The sequence below is a fragment of the Haliotis rufescens genome, unplaced genomic scaffold (genome assembly GCF_023055435.1).
Source record: "Haliotis rufescens isolate VD_foot unplaced genomic scaffold, xgHalRufe1.0.p SCAF_14, whole genome shotgun sequence".
In the NCBI taxonomy this organism is placed as follows: Eukaryota; Metazoa; Mollusca; class Gastropoda; order Lepetellida; family Haliotidae; genus Haliotis; species Haliotis rufescens.
In genome coordinates this window covers 15680102-15694700 of record NW_025963824.1, presented here as the reverse complement: position 1 = coordinate 15694700, position 14599 = coordinate 15680102, and positions in this window count along the sequence as shown.

Here is a 14599-nt window from a genome sequence, read left to right as displayed (position 1 = left end):
CTTATCTGAGTGGCAGTTTGCAAATGGTCCCTTATCTGAGTGTCAGTTTGCAAATGGTCACTTATCTGAGTGGCAGTTTGCAACAGGTCCCTTATCTGAGTGTCAGTTTGCAAATGGTCCCTTATCTGAGTGGCAGCATGCAAATTGTCCCTTAGCTGAGTGTCAGTTTGCAACCAGTCCCTTATCTGAGTGGCAGTTTAGAAATGGTCCCTTATCTGAGTGGCAGTTTGCAAATGGTCCCTTATCTGAGTGTCAGTTTGCAAATGGTCCCTTATCTGAGTGGCAGTTTGCAAATGGTCCCTTATCTGAGTGTCAGTTTGCAAATGGTCCCTTATCTGAGTGGCAGCATGCAAATGGTCCCTTATCTGAGTGTCAGTTTGCAGCCAGTCCCTTATCTGAGTGGCAGTTTGCAAATGGTCCCGTATCTGAGTGTCAGTTTGCAGCCAGTCCCTTATCTGAGTTGCAGCATGCAAATTGTCCCTTAGCTGAGTGTCAGTTTGCAACCAGTCCCTTATCTGAGTGTCAGTTTGCAACAGGTCCCTTATCTGAGTGGCAGTTTGCATCTTTTTCCTTATCTGATGGGTGGTAAGCAACCGGTCCCTTATCTAAGTGGCAGTTGGCAACCGAGTTGCTGCAGTTTTCCCCCTTATGCTTTCAGACGTCGTGAATCATCGACGTTATGTGTTCGATGACATCAGGCCCACAATCTGCTGCTGACAGATTGAGAAAATGTGCAGCGTTTGGGCAAAAATATTCAGAGGTGTGCCCACCTGCAGAATGCCTGTGGCACATAAACGTTCAGCACGTTGCAACCGTCGCACAATCAACAATGTGGCTTCTTCAATGATTAAATGTGTTAATAAAGTGTCCTTGAGAGTTTGATTCCAGGAAAACAAAAGGCTTCTGCTCACAACAGTCTGAGTGACAAGGGTAAATCTGGTACCCTACCCATTACACGTGCTTCATGAGTGAAACATTGTTGTCTTTGGGAGTGTGATTTCTTCGGAAATGTTCTTGCCACATAAATCACTTATTTTCATTGCCAGACAGTTTCAAAGTATCCCAAACTTTTACATAGAATGTATGTGTATGTGTTAATGTTAGTAAGTAAGGGTAATGATGCTTAATGGGCATTTCACATCACAATCAACAACTGTTTCAGTCATATCACAGTGGGACAAGTCAATACCGTGTCCAGGGATACAACACAGTGACTTCATGATGCAGTCTCTGGAAATGGAAGATTTGAAATGATTATTAACAAATAAGCGTTGCAGGCATACTGTCATCCCCATGTCTCCATGTCAATACTACTGACTTGGATCACGTGATATTCTTTGTTGATGAGGATGACCATATTATTCAGGATGAGTTTCTTTTACGGCAGAAGGGGCTGAGTTTTTACCCTGCACCCCTAGAATTCAAATGGTCCACCCCTTAACAGCAAGTTATATACTCAATTGCAACGCGCAAGCATGTGTTTTCATTGATGTATATGATCTAATTAACAAAACATGCAGCCAAACCTCGTCACAGTTTTTAACAATACTAATTAATTTAATTGGTTGGCCAGGGTTAGGGTTAGGGTTAGGGTTAGGGTCTAATTGAGGTTAGTTTCGTGCGATTTAAATATTCACGGTTCAATACACATGTTACATCTTCAATCGGATGTTGTGTGCAAAAAACTCCTGGACTTTCTTTCCTCTATATAATTAGATAAAATACCTCAATATGTCCATGTCATCTCGCAATCAGTTTTCACGTTCAATATTTTACAATAAACACTTCAAGATATAAATTGTGTTCCTTGGGAAGAAGGAGGAAGAAGACATCAATATGTCCATGTCATCTCGCAATCAGTTTTCACGTTCAATATTTTACAATAAACTCTTCAAGATATAAATTGTGTTCCTTGGGAAGAAGGAGCCACACAGTTGAACACTATTTTAATGTAAAACCGGAGGACAGTTTTTCCAAGATTAACGGGAATATTTAGTTTGTTCTTAAAATAACTCTTCCCCTCTCTCAAAATATCATAATTTGAAATCCATACTGGATTTTTGAATCCTGGGAAGCTTATGTGATGTTTTGGACATTTGAACTCTCCCTTTGATTTGAGGCATGGTGTCAGCAACAGAAGCTGTGTATTCATTACATGACTACTTGCAGTCATCTGTGATGAGAGATGTCGTGGATGTTTTTTTTAATAATTCACTTCATCAAGCAGATTTACGGAATGACTATAATGAGTTATGTATTATTGCTTCTGGAAAACTGTATTCTATATATTGCTGTTAGTTTGGTTTACAATTGTACAACACCTTTTTGCGAGCAGCATCACAGTGGGGGACATCCTCAAACACTGTACAGAGGTGGTGAATCGAACTTGGACCATTGACGTGACGAGGGAACGCTTGAACCAATTGGCCATCCGACCATCATCTATGGATTAAGAATTATAGGGTTTAAAAATTCACATTAACACCCTACACCCTGGGGGCATTGATGTGTAATTGCATGTATAAATGAAACTAATATGTCTATATTTGTTCTTCGATACTTGACACTTGATAATTTTGTACTTGACTGACTTCTTGTTCTTGTTCTTCTTCTTGTTCGTTTTGTTATTGTTTTTCTTCTTCTTCTTCTTTAAATGCTTATGAGATGTGGAATTTCCTGATTTGACAGTTTCATATATGGTGTTCTACGAAATATTAATAATCATCGCATCATATAACTGATATTTTGTTTTTGTTATTTTATCATTTTTGTGATATGACAGATCCCATCTGCAGAATACCAAGCCACGGTAATGGAACTTAAGTGTGTGACAATGGAAAGACAACCGATCCATTGGTGCAGTTTTGGTAAGTGATATATTAAATATGTTGCATGATACAAACAAATATGAAGTTTTCAGTAAATACTATACAACATATGATAACATAAGCCATTCAAATGCACCCTCATAGCATACATCGGCACAAGTCTACAGCCGAATATAATATTCGTCGTAGGCTACAGGTAAATTCGTTTTCTTTAAAGCAATATTGACGAGCTCAGTAATCATGACATATTTGGATGCACCCAGACCGTAGTCACTTACAACGTATAAGGCACCACTGTTGTGGACAACAATCAGGAAAATGAAATCAGATAAAGGATCTACTTTTTCAATCGAAATCAACCATGTCTTCACTGACAAATCCTCGATTGTCCAGTGCATCTTCGTTCCTTAATGCTGGATGCACTGGTTCCATTCGCCACAAAGCTTCCTTGAGAAAGTTGCGTCACCAAATCCATATATGTTATCACTAACTTATTTGCTCACGCTCTAAAGGAACATTTGACGATACAACGCACTGGACAATAGAGGATTTCACTGATACGAAAGTCCGTTTTTCACTGCAACAACAACAACAAGAACACAGTTAGCAATGAACAAGCTACAAAGCGCCCTTGCTTGTTCTGAAACACAAATGTACCACAAATGATAAGCTTTTCATAATAACATAACAGCATCCCCTGAAATCAATGGCCCTTCGGTTTCAGAGCGGTGTATTCTTACGGCGACACAGGAGAACGTGTCGTTCACACTTTGGGAGGTTAAACATGCTTCTGGCTTCACTTACAACTGCACTCACAGCAAAATCAAGTCTGCACATAAGGACGTGGTGGAGCAGAAAAGGCGCACAATTGCAGACGAGGGTAAAGCGCTGAATAGTGAATCAGGTGGAGAAAATGGGCAAGACTCAGACACAGACATTGAAATCACTGCGAAACAGAAACGTAAGTCTTCTTACTGAAGCCGGTGAGTGTGGTGTGTGGGTGTGGAAGTGGTATGTGGGTGTGAGTGTGAGTGTGAGTGTGGGTGTGGGTGTGGGTGTGGGTGTGGTTGTGGGTGAGGGTGAGGGTGTGGGTGAGGGTGTGGATTAGGATGTGGGTGAGGGTGTGCGTGAGCGTGTGGGTGAGGGTGTTGGTGAGGGTGCGGGTGTTGGTTTGGGTGTGGTCGAGGGTGAGGGTGGAGGTGGCGTGAGATTCAGCATATCCTGTAAACATTTAATTTAATTTCGTTAAAGCTGATGCAAAATTGTTTCCCATAACTATTACCGACCCCTACACTCTCTGTGAAATAAGGGTTATTTTAGGGGACATTTTGTAGCATTGCAATAGTATAGCAAACTTTTAGAGCAACATTATGAATTCTAATCTCAATTGTATTACAAGTAATGTGTGTTTCTCAAAGTAGTATGTGATTTTTATTTCAACATATAATAGATGTTACTTTCTTCAGGTCAACCCAGTGGATACAAGAGAGTTAAGGCTGGTGAAGAAACTATCCATATCAAGAAATACAAGATGCTGAAGACATGGTACGGTGCATTGAACTACTGCCAGGAAGAAGGGGCAAGACTTGTTCAGATCACCACTATGGAACGAAACACAGCTGTATTTGGCATACTTAAATTTGGAAGAGGTTTGTGAAGTCAGGCAATGCAATAAATGCAAGGAATCGTTTAGTATTTAAGGCGCAGAAACACAATATGAGAAATGCTCATAATGTCAACCACTGGTTTGTCTAGTCCACAGGGCGCCTTAGAGTAAGTTTGAATATTGCTGGCTGTGACTGTGACGCGATGGAGAGAAGGCGCCAAGACCACTTGATATTGCTCACGTACGCCTTGAGAAAACATGTAGATGATTATGTTTGTTTGTTTTTTAACGCTGCACTATTCCAGCTCAATGACGGCGGAATGTAAATAATCAAGTTTGGACCTGATACTCCAGTGATTGACATCATAAGCACCGATCTACGCAATTGGGATACGATGACATGCATCGACCATGTCAGCGAGCCTGATCACCCAATCCCGTTAGTCGCCTCTTACGACAGAGATAATTTAGAGTCAGAGTATAACCTATATATTGGCTTTGTAACGTTGTTATTGTTTTGTTTTCATGACTGACAAAGTTAAGTTAACCAATGTTAAAACAGCCTTGGTTTTTTTTTGTTATTCTTTGCATCATTGTATGCATGTGCTTTGGTAGCTGGTCGTTCAAAGAAACGAAGAAAGAGAAAGGAAATTACTTATATCATAATCAGGGATATGTTTGCTCATAATATGCCCATCAACTTGCCATAAGGTAGGTAGTAGGTGATTGATACATGTGCTCAGTTTTGTTGAAACCTTGACAAGGAACACGCATTTCATAACCCAATTAGCCAAAGAGTCAGGTGCCCGAGCATAAGGTTCCGGAAAGGACCGACACACAATGTGTTCCCACAGTTGGGCACAACGTTCTTGAGGAGCTAGGGTTCTTTGAATGAATATGAGCTATGGTTTAAACAATTTAGACCACACCAATTTCGATGTTAAAAAAATGAAATTGCCAGTTAAACCCCCCAGCGCTCCGAGCCTTGCGGTTTAACTTAAATTATTACTGCAAATCATTATATATTATCTTTCATCTTATATGCAACACATGCTCGGGGCTAACAAGTTCGGTATATCGGTCTGTTCGATAAAAGCGTGTTCTTTATAACCGTAGTTTACTGTATATGTCATTTGTTGTTTATTTGTTTTGTGCCAATTGTATTAAGCAGCCGTCAATGGGGATCGCAGAATGACCAGAATACTCGAACAAGAGTTTATTTAAGTGAAGTAAAACTTTCTACATGCTTAGTAAATCAAATATTGCAACTTCGATAAGAAGATTATCAAATATCACATATTAAATAAGTGTAATTTACTACATAAAACCAGTAGTTCTTTGAAAGGTGGATAGTAATCTCTTCTAACTGATTAGTAAATCTACGATAGCCTCTCGATGATTCATCAGCAACATCCCGTCGTGGAGGTCTAAGACATGCAGCAAAGAGGGTTTAAGTGATCCTGGCTCAGTCAGGCTGATTAGGCCCATCATCAAATCAGGGCCCTTGTCCCCTCTACACGCAGCCCAGACAGCGAATATTACTTCTCCCAGGATGCGCTGCCTTTGTCAAACCGACACAAAACCTTTCGGAGGATGTGAAGACTCCCCAACACTGCAGCTCTCTGTATTACCCAGATTGTCAGAAGGGCTGTATTCTTGGTAGCAAACCCGAGTACTCTACCCGTTGTCAGCATTGGGGAGTCAGAGAACTTGGTACTTGGGATGCAAGCATGACATTTCGAAACCGAGGTCTACATTATTGCAATGATTTTCCTGAATCTTGTCAAAGGCACAGAAAATTCAATGATATTAATGATTTCATTGGATTTATGAAAAAGGACAATTTTTCATATTTGTTGGCCTGGATACGTCTGAGGCTGTATGTGGGCCTATTCCAAAGGATTTTGTATTTGTCATTTTCCATGACACCCTCCACAAATTCCGGGTCGTACCATGGATGGACCTCTGTGTCAAAATCACAAGCATGGCGAAGACGGTAATAAAATGATCGAGCCACCCCATCATGTCGCTTAAGGTACTGTCTGTGCCAAATCTGGGCATTTCATATTCATATTCCATATTCACATTTTGGTGCAAAAACACGGTTTCGAATTGACTGGTCCTGAGCAGCAAACAGAAAGTCTTCTGTTTCACATTTCAGGCCAGTCGACTTCATCCAAGTGAAGGACTCTGCAGGATTGCTGATCTTCTCATCACACTGCACATAAACTCGTTCAAAAAGCCTCGCCTTGAAGTCACGGCCCATTTGAAATGGCACTTCGCTTGGTTGACATTCATTTCTGTACCGTCCAACAGTACAGAAGCATCAACAAAATCAACACCAAAATTGGGATTATATCCCACATCCTTGGCTCGTTTTAGAAAACTGTGGAATGCCTTGTTTTCATCATGAGTCTTGACATGCTTCACAAGAGGATCATTAGACAAATAAATGTGTGCAAAAGTGCACAAAACAATTCTATCATGAACAGCCTCCACATTAATCAAACCTATTATTATTATTATTATTATTATTATTATTATTATTATCTGACAAGCCATAATTGCAACCATAATTAAAACAGCCTTAAATACGACGTTTAACCTGAATTCACACACTTATGTTGAAATTTCAGAAGCAGTGTGGGTGGGACTACGAGATGTTCATGGCAACAATACATTCTTCTGGTGTGATGGAAGTCCTCTGACATACACCAACTGGCACTCAGGGGAACCAACATATTATCATGCGGAGGAAGATGAGGATTGTGTGATGGCCGATAAATATTATATCTCATTTACTTGGTTTGACGCCTTTTGCAACAGATGGAAACATCCGTTTGTTTGTGAAATTGCAGAAATGACGGTGTAGCAGTATTCGCTTCTATTTAATTCGATGCCATACCATGTCAAATTATATTTGTGATTCACATGGAAGTTGGAAATAAAGTGTACCGACAGTCAACGGTGTTTTTAACTCAACGTGCACCACCTGAACACTTCACTAACGTGGAGTGGGACATTACTAGGGGTGGTACTCTTACCAAATATGTCTGTGTTACAATTGATATGAATGCTAGACCGAAGTATCTTCCCAATAACATTATAATAGATGACTTTATTCAGGAAATTGCTGATATCGATTAAGATATCCTTCAATCAAGCGTGCAAATCCTCACAGGTAACGGTTAAAGTGTCGACATGATAACAATTCGCATGGACATGACCTGTTAGATATATATAAAACTACTGGTTTATATATAGATAATGGACGCGTAGGGGAAGAGGTAAGGTCCCTCATGGTGTTGTCGACTAGCCACTTCAGAGCTGTTTCCGTGTTTTCTGATATTCATCTGGTGTACAGTTCACATTGATGTGTCAAGAATAATACCGTTTGTTTGTTGTTGCAATATTCCAGCTATATGACGGCGTTCTGTAAGTAATCAAGACTGGACAAGACAATCAAGTTTTTGACATCATGAGCATCGATCTACGCAATTGGTTTGCCAACCAAGTCAGCGAGCTTGACCACCCGATCCCGTTACTTGCCTCTTTCGAGCATAGTCGTCTTTTACGGCAAGCATGGGTTACCGAAGATCTTATCTACCCCGGATCTTCCCGGGTCCAACTATATATAATACTGACAGTATTGGACACGATGTGTTTAGAAAAAGCAAATAAACTACTGGGACCCTACGAAAAGTGGTTTCTTTATCCAGTGGACATAAGGAAAAGAGTCATCACAGATTGTATTGCTGTGAGTATGCTATGTTTCCGAACAGGTCGTTCTGTTTCGTTCCTGTGTGTGAAAACAGTTCGCGCACACACTGCTTTACTTCGTGGAAACATATCTAAAAGCATGAAAAAAGTATCCATGTGCGCCACGTGTCGACCACCCTGTGTCGTTGTAATTCAGTTTGGGCTTTTGAATTAGGACAGGCAACATCGTTCGACACAGTAGTCATTTAGTGATCGTGATAATAAGAGAAATTTAGGAATAAAAAAAACTTTGTAAATGTGAATTTAAGTACAATAGTAATTGTTGTCTGTAATTGTTGCTTGAAACTAAAATAAAACTATCGTAAATAAATTAGTGTTCTTTGCCTGTCTATTGCACTTGTAGTAATTCTGCTGACTATCCAGCATATAGACATGTGTTTGTTTGAAGATCTATGCACACAAATCAATAACATTGAGACAGCATCGAACGTGTTACGAATATAATCTGCGATAAGTTAACTTCCCAAGCTTAAAGTCCGTTTGGCCTTAAAGTTGTCACTCAAACATCTCACAAGAATTCCAAACCGTGGTTTGACGCAAACTGTAAATTAACTCGCAAACAGTATCATTAAAGCAAACGGAAGTTTGGAAAAAAAGGAAAGTGATCATAATCGGCACATATTTTCATCTGCAAACAAAAGTTACAGCAAAAATCTAAAGAAGGCAAAGAGGTCATATAAACGTAAATGTACTGAAAAGCTGCGTGAAAAATGTAAAAATCCGAAGGATTTCTGGAATATTTTAAAATCGTTTAATAGTATTAGGTGTGTTAATAATAAGAAACAGACGTTTTGGATTTTAGATATAGATATGTGTTTGGTTGAAGATCTATGTAAACAAATTAATAACACTGAGACTGATGCTGCACAGCGTCGAACGTGTTACGAATATAATCTGTGATAAGTTAATTTCCCAAGCTTAAAGTACGTTTTGCCTTAAATTTGTCACCCCAACACCTCACAAGAATTAAAAACCGTGGTTTGACGCAAACTGTATATCAACTCGCAAACAGTATCATTAAAGCAAACGGAAGTTTGGAAAAAAGGAAAGTGATCATAATCGGCAAGCAAAAGTTACAGCAAAAATCTAAAGAAATCAAACAGGTCATATGAACGTAAATGTCCTGGAAAGCTATTTGAAACAAAATGTAAAAATCCGAAGGAATTCTGGAATATTTTAAAATCTTTTAATAATATTAAGTGTGCTAATAATAAGAAACAGACGTTTTGGATTTTGGAACACCCATTTCACATATACTGAACCGCAAAAGAAACGTCACCTAAAGTAACATTGCATAAAAACTTGTCATATGAATATTTGGGTAAATTTTGGCACAGCTTTTAAAATGTAACATTACCTTGGCCGGAAAAATGAAATTTGATGATGAAAAAAACAAAGAAGATGACAATAAAACCGATCGCCCAAACGCATCACGGCAACGGCCATGGTAACCCGATGCACGTTCCGTGCAAATTGAAATGCACATGCATTCCCCAATTTCTTGCCCTATAGAAATCCAGCCAGATCAGATAACATTCATTCGTTATTGAATTGTTACCACATGCCAAGATTGACAAGAAATCAGCAAACCCTTGGCGATTGCAAGCTGGACAAACCGCCGGGCAAGCAGCCAATGCATTTCAGGTCCACGTAAGGACCATATACAGGCTCCAGCAACGGTACCAGACCAACACTACAGATGACCGACCACATAGTGGAAGACCAAGGGTCACCACCCGACGTCAGCATCGTCAGATTGTGCGACAGCGTCTTCAAGATCGCTTTGTTACTGCTGCTAAAACTGCTCGACAGACCATGGGGACACACCAGCGACACATTAGTGCGGACACCATGTGTCGACGATTGACGAGCAGACACCTCCACTCTCACAGGCCACAACGAGGACCCATTCTGACACCACGTCATCGCCGGGACCGTCTTCAGCATTGGTGTCACCAGCAGTGGAGAAGAGTCCTCTACTCAGACGAGAACCATTACTGTAATTCAACAGCAGATGGCAGAGAAAGTCTGGCGACGCCGCGGGGAACGTTATTCGGATGCTTGTGTTGTTGATATAGACTGAGATTCAAAGACGGCTGAATGACGTCCGACCAAGGCGGACAGCTGCAGTGCCTATAGCCTTCATCAACCGCCTCATTCATTCCATGTATCGACGTTGCACGGCAGTCATCAATGCAAATGGCGGACACAAGAGATACTGACTTGTGATGGCATTTCCTCAGGGACAAGTGTTGTGCTTTACTTTAAGAACTTTTGACACTTTAATTTCAACCTTGATTATCAGTTTTGCCAAGTTTCATCTTTTTAATATGTCTGAAAGTATGTTTACAGTGTTTGGACAAACTTGGTTCCTCATATATCTATCAATGGTGACGTTTCTTTTGCAGTTCAGTATATTTCACATGAAAATGCTGGATATTCGACACTGTTTTGTGTGGTAATATCATTATTTGGATGTGCAAAAACATTTTGAATAAAAGGAACCACGTTCCTTTCTTAATTAATAAAAATAAAAGAAAAAGTTGACAACGGAGGTCACTGATATACAAATAGCAACGTCATAGAACAAAATCATAGGGTGACGTAACAAACAAGAAACGTGACGCCAGTGACGTCACATAGCAATAGAATAGATAGCATCTGGTCGTTTGGCAAAAACGGACTGCTATCAAGTTACAGTGTCCTGCAGGTTTCTGATAACATTAACTTTATCCATTTTGGCTGTAACACTTGTTTTAACGTTCACTTCTATTACATAATATATTCCATTGTGAACGTTACGCCTTGCAGAAATAGAGGATAAATCACTGTGTTCTAATCGGCAGATAAATCACGAGTGTGTAGATTTTTCGGTAACAACCGAACACAGTGGTTAATCCTTTTTCTCCCATAACAATACGCCATAAAAAATCGAGCTCGTAGTTGAAGATTTCCCGTGTTTAGAAACCACTCGGGATTCCCTCCAGACTCGTTTTCGTTTTTCGTTTTCGAATATGCTCAGTAAGACAACTGCACCATAACCAGGTAAAAAGGATCTAGCGAAGACAACCCACATGAATTTTCCCGTGACAGACAAACCACTTGTTAGCATTCAATATATTTTTTGTTAACTTTTAAAAGCAGATGGAATTAACGTTCTGAGAATAAGTAATGTGAATTGATATTTGTTAATGGTTTTGGCCCATAACTTTATTTGCATTCGTCTCGCGGTGACTATCATTATCAATGCGCAACCCTTAATAGGCCCACCTTTTTGTGTATGTAAATACGTTATTCGTTTATTTGTCCGCTAGAAACAAATGTTATAAACCCAATTAAGAGGGAATTAAATATTGTCTCAAATATTGTGAAATATTGTTAACGAAAAACAAGGGCCCAAAGAACTGTCAGCAGGATCGATCAGGCAGGATTCTATAAATACCAACTCATGCAACTGATCAGCTGATTACTGCTTGGTAAATCTTCTCAAATCCATCAATGGATTGTAATATTTCCCCTTAAGAAAATTCCCCTTAAAAACTAATTTTACAGTGAATAATTTAATATGTAAAATGATGATTATTATATAACATCTTTTTATGTTTTTGTTTTGTTCCTGAACATGGTGAGCATATGTGTTTTTATTATATATAAAAAAAAACTTATTCAGTGGACAATTTTCTTTTGAACATTATATTTAACATCATGACACCAAAAATGTTACTAAATGAGTTATATCTAATTTCCCCATATTTGTGAATGACAAGAAACAATGTGAATTTGACAAGCACAATTCTTTATTGTGTGTGAAACATAAATACGTAGGATATATGTAAACAATAAATTATCATTTCAATAGTTCTACAAATATTTGCATTTTAATAGCCTTGTAATGTTACATTGTTCTTTTACGGCAACAGTTACCTCCAAACTTTTTATTTCTTATTTTGTCAGATTAGAAGTTAAGACTTACTGATAATAGGTAATTTAACATTAACGTTTTCTTCTTTTAATCAAAAAGCAAGACCCATAATAATTTTGTATTTTAGTGACCTGTTCATATATGATTTTTTTGTAAAAAGTATTTAAATTAGAATAAGACATTGGTAATGTAAAGAAATGAGGTTTATGCATACTGGGGCTCTTTATGTGTTTTGATGATATAACAATTGCATTATTAAAGAAGTGGGTTTTTTTCAGTTAACATGGTAAAAAAATAAATCTTTGGTTTAAAGAATATACTTGAGACAAACATAATTCTACATGTCTTTAATACTCTGTATTGTCTGTGAATCCTTAAAATATGTAACTGTGATATTGAGTTTCTACCTAAAACTAATCATGTGAAATTAATTTTAAGATTATTTCATCCTATCTGAAATACAAAATATTCTTTAAGATGCATAAATGTAAATCATTGTTGAAAGAAAAGAATAGTGTTTTTGAAACAAAATACCTTATAAGGTTGATTGGTGCCCATCATGTTTATCGTCATCATTTGCCTGCACACTATAAGAAATCAAAATAGTAAAGAAAAAATATAAATACATATATTACTTTTTTGAGTTTACATAGATTTAGGTATGACATAATACATTCAAGTTTAAACGTGGTGATGTTTGTTTTTTTTATAATGAGTTTCTTAATTGTCCTGAGATAGTAAGTTTAAATAATTGAAGTCTTCATGTTTAAAAAAAAGGAAATAACTATAGGCACAAAATAAATTAATTTTATTGATCTGGATAAACTCTTCCTGTTGATAGGGGAAACAACTGTTGTGGTTGCTAAACACCTTGGTCGTGAGATGTACAGTCCGTCCGGCAAACATTGATCGTTTCCTGCATTAACATTGTTTGTTTGTTTGTTTGTTTGTTGTTTAACGTCGCACTCAGCAATATTCCAGCTATATGACGGCGGTCTGTAAAATAAACTGAATCTCATACATTGGGAAGCCAAAATTCTCTGATATATCTCCACACATCACATCCCCTCTTCACCGACAAATTTTCTCTCGGTCACCAACTTTCGGAGACATCGTCACTACGGTAATGTTTTGCCAGCTGGGGATTTCCTGTACCAGACGACCTTCGGGTATCCCCGATCCGAAAATAGTGCCGTCAATTCTCAGCTTCCCCCTTCCTGATCTCCCCGAACCTGTCTGATCTCAGCTTCCCCTTCCTGACCTCCTGTACCTGCCTGATCTCACTTACCTCTTTACTAATCTCTCCCACCTGTCAGATCGCACCTTCCCCCTTCCTGATCTTCTGCACCTGTCTGATCTCACCTACCTCCTTCCCTATCTCTCCCACCTCTATGATCTCACATACCTCCTTCCTGATATCACCCCCTCTATCTGAACTCACCCACCTCATTCCTTAACTCTCAGCTCCCTCCTACATGATTTCCTCCACCTGTCTGATCTCAGCTTCCATCTTCCTGACCTCCTGCACCACCCTGATCTCACTTCCCTCCTTCCTGATCTCTCCCACCTGTCTGATCTCACCATCCCCTTCTTGATCACTCCAACCTGTCAGATGTCACCTTCCCCCATCATGATCTCCCCTCCTGTCTGATCTCACCACCCCCTTCTTGATCACTCCAACCTGTCTGATCACACCTTCCCCCATCCTGATCTCCCCTCCTGTCTGATCTCACCACCCCCTTCTTGATCACTCCAACCTGTCAGATGTCACCTTCCCCCATCATGATCTCTTCCTCCTGTCTGATCTCACCTTCCCCCTTCTTGATCTCTCCAACCTGTCTGATCTCACCCCACTCCTTCCTAATCTCCCCTCCTGTCTGATCTCACCTCACTCCTTCCTCATCTCCCCTCCTGTCTGATCTCACCTCACCCTTCCTGATCTCTCCAGTTCAACTAACTCCTTCCTGATTCCTCCTATATGTCTGATCTCAAATAACTCCTTCCTGATCTCCCTCACCTGTCTGATCTCAGCTTCCCCTTCCTGACCTCCTGCAGCTGTCTGATCTCACTTACCTCTTTACTAATCTCTCCCACCTGTCAGATCGTACCTTCCCCCTTCCTGATCTTCTGCACCTGTCTGATCTCACCTACCTCCTTCCCTATCTCCCCCACCTCTATGATCTCACATACCTCCTTCCTGATATCACCCCCTCTATCTGAACTCACCCACCTCATTCCTTAACTCTCAGCTCCCTCCTACATGATCTCCCCCACCTGTCTGATCTCAGCTTCCACCTTCCTGACCTCCTGCACCACCCTGATCTCACTTCCCTCCTTCCTGATCTCTCCCACCTGTCTGATCTCACCACCCCCTTCTTGATCACTCCAACCTGTCAGATGTCACCTTCCCCCATCATGATCTCCCCTCCTGTCTGATCTCACCACCCCCTTCTTGATCACTCT